Raw genomic sequence first — 10,628 nt, forward strand, 5'->3', positions numbered from 1 at the left:
AGATGGAGTCTGGCTCTGTTGCCCAGGCTGGAGTGCAGTGGCATGATCTCGGCTTGCTGCAACCTCCACCTCCCGGGTTCAAGCAAATCTCCTGTCTCAGCCTCCAGAGTAGCTGGGACTACAGGTGCGTGCCACCATGCCCAGCTAATTTTTTGTATTTTTAGTAGAGACGAGGTTTCACTGTGTTAGCCAGAATGGTCTCGATATCCTGACCTCGTGATCCGCCCACCTTAGCCTCCCAAAGTGCTGGGATTACAAGCGTGAGCCACCGCGCCCAGCCCTATATATATCTTATGAACAAAAATATCATCACATTTCTTATCAAAGACAAGTGCCAACATATATTCATCAGAAAATAGGTGCTACTAAAATAATCTATTGGCCAACAGTTTTATTTCAATGATATTATCATTAAACTTTTGTAAAACTCAATTTATTATAAACCCTGAGAGTGATTAGTAACTATTACTTGAAAGCTATTTTAGTAATCAAGGCAAGCACTAATATTAAGTAGTAAAAAATCGACAATTAGATTAATGTCAGAAATAAACCATGAGCTCTTGGAAGCTGGTGGGATACCATCAGGCATTCATAAGGTACAATAATTCAAAAGTAAAAATTATATGCTTTGTAGCTTAGAAAGTGTTTTCACCTATTTTCTCATTTGTTGAGCCTTGAAGCAATGGTAGGTATTTCAAATTTAAGCATCAGCTATTCCACAACTAGCACATATGTCTGTGGAATTATTGATGTTTTGAATGTATAAACAGGATAGAAAGGAAGAGATGGTGGGGAAACAACACTGGAGAAGCAAAAGAAGTAAATGGTAAAAGTGGAAAAAATTATTATGTTTATTTTAGAATGGATTCATTTAGTGAATATAAATTGAGGGACCTACTTAACACCAGGCACTGTTTGAAGCTGTGGATATACAGCAACAAACAAAACTAAGTCATGTCCAAAAGACAAGGTGACCAACTCATCTCAGTTTGCATGCATGTTCTTGGTTTTAACACTGAAAGCCCTGCATTCCAGAAACCCCTTGGTCTAAGGCAAATCAAGATAGTTACTCTCCATTATCATAACCTCACTTTCTGGTAACTGTCACCTTTTTCTTCAAATTCATATCAATGTGTTTATCTCACTGTTAACAACAATGCCAGGTGGCACTGACCACAAGTAACCAATGGCTAGTATACCTGTTTCTAATTCAGGCAAAGTTATGAAAAGAGCAAATCACAGTAATATTAAACTTCCGAGAATTATTTCTAGACAACACTCCTTGGAGTGCAACTAAAACGGTGAAACAATTTGCTGTCAAGGGAGAGATAGTGTCTGGGAATATCAACAATTATATCACTATAATTACCATTTGCAGGACACCTCAGTATATCATCTCTAATTCTCACAAAGCACTCTAAGGTAGGTATCATTATGTCCATTGTAAGGATGAAGACCTTGAGAGTAAAGTCTCCCATACACAATAATGAGAAAGAAAACCAAAGGTAAAAGAAGAGAATGGGAGCTTTCAGATGGCTATAGCAAGTCTTATTTAAGCAACAACATTTATTTTTCAGAACAGAAAACTACTAATGCTCTCCTCAGAATATTTACTTCTTGTGTTCTACTGGATTATATTTTCCTGGAAACTGGCTTCTCTTTGGGGATACATTCTGGTAATCAATGTCAGTCTTATTCTTCTTCAGTCAAGTTTACTGATGAAATGGGTAGGACAGCACCTTTGAAGCACTAGCTTGGTTAATGTGGCAATGTTTAAACTATTTTTGTGCTGACTATTATTGAACTTCATAGAGGAACTTCAAATTAAAGACATTATGGATCAGCCAGCATTCAAAAAGGAAAATAAATCAATCAACAACTTTTTTTTTATCACAATTATACATACAGTTTTAGATATTTTATTTTAGGGTTAAATTATGATTCATTTTTATATTCTAATCAAATGTCATTGATGGATATCCCTGAATACCACAGTCGCTAAACCAACATATTCTAGTCCCTTTCCATAAGAAAATAAAATTATCTTTACTAACTTCAATAGTTCTTTAACATCTCATTATGCACATTGTTTTTATGAAGTCAGTAAAATCATCCAATTCATCCTTTTTAGAATACAACACACTATTTAAAGTTGTCTAAACTTTTTAAGAGATAACCATTAGGCTGCAACCACTTCTCACTTGCCAAGTAGCTAAAAACTAGAAAAACCAGAAGACATGACCCTAAAAGCAAGACACTTCCAAAAGTTGATGATTCAACTCAAATGAACAATATTAAATTTGAGAAAATCTAATTATCCCAACTGAGTGTCCTAACAAATTTAAACCAGTATGCTTCAATATTTGTTAGTGACAGACTTGAGAAGGGAACACTAGTTGTAGAACTTTTAATATGAAATGAATGGTTATTTTTAAATCCTTGACCCAATTCTGTGTCACTTCATTTCTAAATACATTCATTCATTTATTCATGAAACATTTATTGAGTGTTTTTATTATGGCAACAATAAAGTTATTGTTAATACAAAAATAAGAGACACAGCTTTTGCCTTCAAGGAGTTAACAATATTGCAAATACAATATGAATTGAATGGAAGAGGTACTACATATCATATAAGCAGAGAGAAAGGAAACAGATCTGGGCTCTGTAGTTGGAAGAGAGGTAATCAGATTTGCTTTTTATGTGAATAAAAGCAAATTAGATTGAGCCCTATTGGATGAATAGGAGTGAGCCAGGTGGTAGAAGATGAAATGTCAGTTTTCCCAGAACATATACAGCGAAGTCAAGAAACACGCAACATCATGATGATAGAAGACTGTAAGTGGCTTAGTGTTTCTATAACAGAACAAAACATTCAATTTGAAGATTGCTAAAGACAAAACAAAGACAATGATTTGAGGCTTTGTATGGCATGTTGACCCTACTGAATTTAACATGGATAATGATGAAATATTAACGTTTTCTAAATAGTTGCATGGCATCATCAGATTTGAGCTTTGAATGGGTTCCTATCATGGCAGAAGAAAAAAGAATTAAGATTAGGACAGAGAGAAACCCATTTTGGAGACTGTTTTACTATCGTAGTAGAGAGATAATTGGTAGAAGTTAAGGCCCAATTAGAAAACAATAAACTGAGTTAGCCAGACCTCTCATTGTACTTTGAGAGGAAGAGAAGGAATCAAGGTTTCTTACATTTGTTAACTAGTGGAAATAATGGGGGTTGGGGTAAGGGGTAATTAGAAGATAATGCTTATAGTTAGTTGGAAAAAAAAAATGTTGTCTCAGTTGAAGATTGGGAAAGGAAGTGTTGCAGGACTTTTCCTTAGTTCATCTAAAGACAGGGCTCTTGTCCAACCCATGGCCATGAAAATTTAGGGTTGCAGATGGTTTAAAGGGTGAGTAAAGCAGGGTTTTATTGGATTTAAAAAAAAAAAAAGGGTGGGGGGGGACAGGGACTCTCATAAGGCCAAAGTCCCCCCACTAGAGTGCTTCCTGCCAGGCCGTTGGAATCCCCGGTTCCACACAGAAAAAGAAGAGGCCAGGCTCAGGCTTCTCCCTGCTGCAAACATCAGGAACTTCCTGGGGCTCCACCTCAGTGGGCGGGCTGGTAGGAGTTTCTTCAGGAACCCCCTCCCATCTGGCTATCTCATTCCCTTCTCTAAAGAAGTGCATCTAACTGTCACTAGATTAAGGATGAGGATGAAAACTGATCTTAACTGCTTCCTGCTGACAGGGGGCGCTGTTTGGGGAAAGGGCAGTCAGAGCTTCCTTACAGCCTATTTAAGGGTTCCCGGCAAAAAGGAGCATTGTCAAAGGCTCCAGTTGCATTACTGTTTGGAATTTGATGGCCTCAAAGCAGGAACAGACAAACCGGGCTATTAAAAAACATGTATCAAAACAAAACAAGAGGAGGGGGAAAGACAGCTAAAAAATTCTGCGGTCTTTTAGCAATTTACACAGTTGAGAGGGAAGCCAATAGCCTGACTGGTAAAAAAAGAAAACTTTACCCTTTTGCTGGCATATTGGGCTTCTGGTATCCCTTCTGAGCTTAATCCTAAGCCAACCAGTTTACGGTTTGGGAAATGAACTCTTTCCAGCTTGGAGGGTGCATCTGAGGGAGTGTCTCATAGTATGGAGACATAATTACTTATTAGTGAAGAGAGCTCTGAGGAGGATAAAGAAATAAAAAGAAGGCATTTTTTCACAGGAGTCCCAAGGGTTCAGAATGTATTCTAAAGGAGTACAAACTGAAGGTGAATGCTACCCATCTAGAAAGAGGAGAGCAGTTGTCCTGTTTCCCTTCTCTTCCTAGCAAATACCTGGGGTATGAAAGGGGAAGGAAGAGTGACCTCTTTCCCTTCTTCTGTTTTTGCATCCCCAAGTTCCAGCAACCTTGGCAGGTGGTGCCATGACTGTTAAGGCAACTTGCACCCATGAAGCAGGGGGGTCTAGAGAACAGGAATTATCCGCTCTCACCTAGCTTTCCCATCCACTGTTAGTAGCCTCTATTAGAGTTCCCTAGACTTCATTTATGCAATGGATATTAACATGGCTTTTATCCATGAAACATGAAGCTTGGGGTTGGCTTAATGGGTGGCAATCAGCCACACTCACCTACATTGTGCCTTTTAACCTTTGTTGTCATTTGCTTTGGGATCCCTCAGATCCAGTTTTCCTTCCTGGGGCTTTGACCTGAAGCTTGGAATTGAGTTTGGGACAAAATTGTGTCTCACGGGAGGTTGTATGAACTCCTTATCATAAGACAAATGCTAAGGTGAAACTGTGGAAGAGTCCTCCTCCAACAAGAAAGAAGAAAGGATGTCTCGTGACACACCCAGATAACCGGTGGCTATATGCTTGCTAGGGTTTGTCTTCATGGTGCTTAGCTTTCTTTAGCTCCCTTGGTCTTTCCCAAAAGGAAACTTCCGAGTGATAGACAGCCTATTTATTCCCATCACCTGGAAGGATTTGTAGAATAATTGCTCAAAACTAGAATACTGATCCATATTTCTACATTACCTATCCCTTTTGTTCTTTCTCAGCTGCAGCCAGAGACAGCTGGTTGGTTCACAGACACAAGCAGGGTTAGTCTAAAATGTAGGGGAAAACTTAAAAACATCTAGTGAGTTTAGAATTTAATGAAAAATATATGATATGTTTTGAAGCATGATTTCTCTCTCTCCAGATCTCATGTTTATAGAAAACGAATTATGATAGGACTGAGTGGTTTTCAAAATAGACTTTAGTCTTATACTTGATTATTTCCATAAAGTACAGCAAGAACAATTATTTCTAAATAGGCCTTTTGGATTGGCTTTGATTGAAATCTGTTCCACAAGGAATCTTTAAAGCAAAGCCCAACCATGGGTTTGCATCCTCAAATACCTGTGAGCTGGGTGATCCTCTCCTCTTAAGGTCCCAAGATAAACTTGGAGCTCCAGGACGTATTAGAAAGTGACATTGTTTACTGCCCCTAACCCTGTACAGAGACTGCATAAGCAAGGGTATGAGGCCAATTTCCCCACTGGGCTATTATCAGCTGTGCAAGTCAAGATTGACTCCTTAAAGCAAAGCATATGCTTTCAGTCAAAGCCTTGGTAAAATAATGATTTTCTCCAATTGTGTTCTGTTACAAAAGAAAAATGGATTCTTATTGCAGTGATGAAAACAACTATATTATCATAAATTAAGAATACTCATAGAAAGTTTCCGAATTTTAGAGAAACCAAGCAGAGAGAAACAAACATGCTCCAAATTTTGCCCACAGGAGTATACCTTACTTAATTAGTAAAAGCCATAAATCATTCAAAATAAGTTTCCTTGATTTTGAAAAACAAAACAAGGGTCACCAATATTCCAAGTAAAAGTAAAAAAGATTGGCTCAACTTCCTAAGTTCAGTCTATTTGGTTAAATCTTGTTTTGCTTGATATTCCTGAACATTTCACCTTTTTATGAGTCCTGTACATTTTACTTTATTCCAGTGTCACAATCTCCAAAGTTATCAGAAACCTGATTGTTTCAAACACAATCAGAAATTTGTATCAGAGAGCACCTATCAAAGTCTTATAGCCTACTATAAACCATTGTTTTGAAAAGGATTAAAACAAGACAATTGTCTGTGACTAGCAAAATGTCCACGGTAGTTACAGTTAGAAACACGACTGACAAAGAAGTTTGGTTATCTCTGTGGTTTACAATAATGTAACATAACCACCCTAGTTATGATCAATGGCATACACTTAAACATTATAATTTTAGAAATACTATATAATTTTGGAACATACATTAGCATTATTCACCAAGATATAACCTAAGATGATTGAGCATCATTTTGGCAATAACATGTACCTAAATGTGTCAAGTAGTCCTCTTTACCTCTCTTATCTGGACACTTCAGGGGCCCCATGAAGTATTCAAAAAGCCAGGTGTTAGGAAAGGCAACTGTGAAAGTGAAGTTTGATTTTGAAAAGGCTGTTAAAATGTTAGAGGTTTAAAACACTTGATATTATGAAACAAAATTTCAGATTGCCATAAGTTACTTATTTTGCAGAAATTTTACAGAAGCAAAAACCTTTTATAACCCTTTGCAAATTTTGCTAAAGAGCAGATTAACACCTTAAGAAAATCTTGTTATGCTGTTATTTCAGTGCTCAATTTACAGAAAAACTATAAATATCTTTTTTTTTAATTTAGTCAATATGTTTACACAGATAACCTCTTCTGGAAGATCAATTTCCACAATTCTTCCACCACTTCTTTGAACCTTCAGCTTTTTCTTAAAACAATCCTCTAAACCCAGGCAAAAGTTTACATTTCCAGGTCTTCTTATAAACTTTCCTTAAAAACCCATTTTACTGTTCTTAAAAACACCTTGCATGTAAATCTATTTCTAGTAGTTTCAATTAGCTCCTAGCAATTTTTAACTTTAAGGTAAAAATTGGTAACTTGCTTTAATTGTGTGCTAACTGTAGCCAAGGTTTGCCTTCTTAGTTAAGCATGGTTACTTCTATATGTCCCCAGGCCTTACCAACTGCGAAGCCGCCAAGTCAAATAGTTCTCAAAACACAAAAAGCAGTCTGTAACTTTAGAATGCTTCACAAACCTTGCATCTGACCTGCATTTTACTAATAGTCTTTAGGGCTATTTTTATTTCTGGAAGATTAAAGTCATAGGAAGTAAAAGGTACTACAGATTTTATCTTCCCTTTAAAAAAATTAGATCCTAGATTTCTGCTAAGATGACCAGGAAAAAAAAAAAAAAACACAGCTCCAGTCCACAGTTCCCAGCAAGAGCAACACAGAAGGGGAGTGATTTCTGCATTTCCAACTGAGGTACCAGGTTCATCTCATTAGGACTGGTTAGACAGTGGGTGCAGTCAAAGAGGGCGAGCCAAAGCAGGGTGGGGTGTCGCCTCACCCAGGAAGCACAAGGGGCTGGAGAACTCCCTCTCCTACCCAAGGGAAGCCATTAGGGACTTTTCCTGACACTCTTGCTCAGATACTGCGCTTTTCCCATGGTCTTCACAACCCGATGACCAGGAGATTCCCTCCAGTGCCTACACTAGCACCCCAGGTTTCCAGCACAAAACTGGGTGGCCATTTTAGCAGCAGTAGTTTTTTTTTTTTTTTCTCATACCCCAGTGGCGCCTAGAACTCCAGTGAGACAGAGCCGCTCATTCCCCTGTAAAAGGGGGCTGAAGCCAGGGAGCCAAGTGATATGGCTCCGCAGCTCCCACCTCCATGAAGACCATCAAGCTAAGATCCACTGGCTTGAAATTCTTGCAGTCAGCACAGCAGTCTGAGCTCAATCTGGGATGTTCATGCTTGGTGGGGGAGGGGTGTCCACCATTGCTGAGGCTTGGGTAGGCGGTTTTAACCTCACCTATATAAACAAGTCACAGGGAAGTTTTACAGCAACTGGACGGAGCCCAGGGCAGCTTAGCAAGGCTTCTGCAGGCCAACAGTGACTGGACTCCCTTCTTGCTGGGCAGGACATCTCTGAAAAAAGGCAGCAGCCCATCAGGGACTTAGAAATAAAGCTCCACCCTCCTGGGACAGAGCACCTGGGAAAGGAGTGGTTGTGGGTTCAGCTTCAGCAGACTTAAACATCCCTGCTGGCAGCTCTGAAGGGAGCAATGGATCTCCCAGCACAGTGCTCAAGCTCCAATAAGGAACAGGCTGCCTTCCCAAGTGGCTCCCTGAAACCCATGTATCCTGACTGGGAAACACCTCAGACAGGACAGCTCTGGCTGGCATCTGGCGGGTACCCTTCTGGGATGAAGCTACCAGAGGAAAGAAGAGACAGCAATCTTTGCTGTTCCACAGTCCAAATCGGTGATTCCCAAGCAAGCAGGGTTTGGAGGATACCTGCAGCAAACCTGCAGGAGAGGAGCCTGACTGTTAGAAGGAAAACTAACAAACAGAAATAGTTTTGACATCAACAGAAAGGATGTCCACTCAGAGACTCCATACAAAAGTCACCAGCTTCAAAGACCAAAGGTAGATAAATCCATGAAGATGAAAAGAAACCAGCACAAAAAAGCTGAAAACTCTAAAAACCAGAATGCCTCTTCTCCTCCAAGGGATCACAACTCCTCACCAGCACGGGAACACAACTGGATGGAGAATGAGTTTGACGAATTGACAGAAGCAGGCTTCAGAAGGTAGGTAATAACAAACTTCTCCAAGCTAAAGGAGCATGCTCTAACCCAATGCAAGGAAGCTAAGAACCTTGAAAAAAGGTTAGATGAGATGGTAACTAGAATAACCAGCATAGAGAAGAACATAAACAACTTGATGGAGCTGAAAAACACAGCACGAGAACTTCATGAAGCATATACAAGTTTCAATAGCCAAATGGATCAAGCAGAAGAAAGGATATCAGAGATTGAAGATCAACTCCATGAAATAAAGCAAGAAGGCAAGATTAGAGAAAAAAGAGTGAAAAGAAATGAACAAAGCCTCCAAGAAATAGGGGATTATGTGAAAACACCAAATCTATGTTTGATCGGTTTACCTGAAAGTGACAGGGAGAATGAAACTAAGATGGAAAACACTCTTCAGGATACTGTCCAGGAGAACTTCCCCAACCTAGCAAGGCAGGCCAACATTCAAATTCAGGAAATACAAAGAACACCACAAAGATATTCCTCAGGAAGAGTAACCCCAAGACACAAAATCATCAGATTCACTAGGGTTGAAATGATAGAAAAAATACTAAGGACAGCGGCAGAGAAAGGTTGGGTTACCCACAAAGGGAAGCCTATCAGATTCACAGCAGAAAAGAGTGAGGGCCAATATTCAACATCCTTTAAGAAAAGAATTTTCAACCCAGAATTTCATATTCAGCCAAACTAAGCTTCATAAATGAAGGAGAAATAAAATTCTTTACAGACAAGCAACTGCTGAGAGACTTCATCACCACCAGACCTGCCTTACAAGAGCTCCTAAAGGAAGCAATAAACACAGAAAGGAAGAACCAGTACCAGACACTTCAAAAAACATACCAAATTATAAAGACCACCGACACTATAAAGAAACTGCATCAACTAATGGGCAAAACAACCAGCTAGCATCAAAATGGCAGGATCAAATTAACACATAACAATATTAACCTTAAATGTAAATGGGCTAAATGATCCAATCAAAAGATACAGACTGGCAAACTGGATAAAGAGTCAAGGCCCATCAGTATGCTGTATTCAGGAGATCCATCTCATGTGCAAAGACACCTAGACTCAATATAAAGGAATAGAGGAAATGGAGAGGGGGGGAAAAAAAAAAAAAAAGCAGGGGTTGCAATCCTAGTCTCTGATAAAACAGACTTCAAGCCAACAAAAATCAAAAGTGGCGAAGAAGGGCATTACATAATGGTAAAGGGATCATTAAAACAAGACAAGCTAACTATCCTAAATATATATTCACCCAATACAGGAGCTCCCAGATACATAAAGCAAGTTCTTAATGACCTACAAAGAGACTTAGACTCCCACATAATAATGGTGGGAGACTTCAACACACCACTGTCAATATTAGACAGATCAAAGAGAGAGAAATTAACAAGGATATGCAGGACTTGAACTCAGATCTGGACCAAATGAACCTAATAGTCATCTACAGAACTCTCCACCCCAAATCCACAGAATATACATTTCTCTCAGCACCACATCATAGTTATTCTAAAATTGACCACATAACTGGAAGTAAAACACTCTTCAGCAATAGCGAAAGAACAGAAATCATAGCATTCTCTCAGACCACAGTGCAATCAAATTAGAACTCAGGACTAAGAAACTCACTCAAAACCTTACGACTAAATGGAAAATGAACAACCTATTCCTGAATGACTACTGGATAAATAATGAAATGAAGGCATAAATAAGTGCTTTGAAATCCCTTAGAACAAAGACACAACATCATTTAAAGCAGTGTCTAGCAGGAAATTTATAGCCCACAAGAGAAACGAGGAAAGATCTAAAATCGACACCCTAATGTCATGATTACAACTAGAGGGGCAGGATCAAACAAATTCAAAAGCTAGCACAACACAAGAAATAAATAAGATCAGAGCAGAAGTGAAGGAGACCGAGACACAAAAAAACCCTACA

Source organism: Sapajus apella, unplaced genomic scaffold (assembly GCF_009761245.1).
Source record: "Sapajus apella isolate SASKATOON/1434 unplaced genomic scaffold, GSC_monkey_1.0 scaffold14, whole genome shotgun sequence".
Taxonomy (NCBI): domain Eukaryota; kingdom Metazoa; phylum Chordata; class Mammalia; order Primates; family Cebidae; genus Sapajus; species Sapajus apella.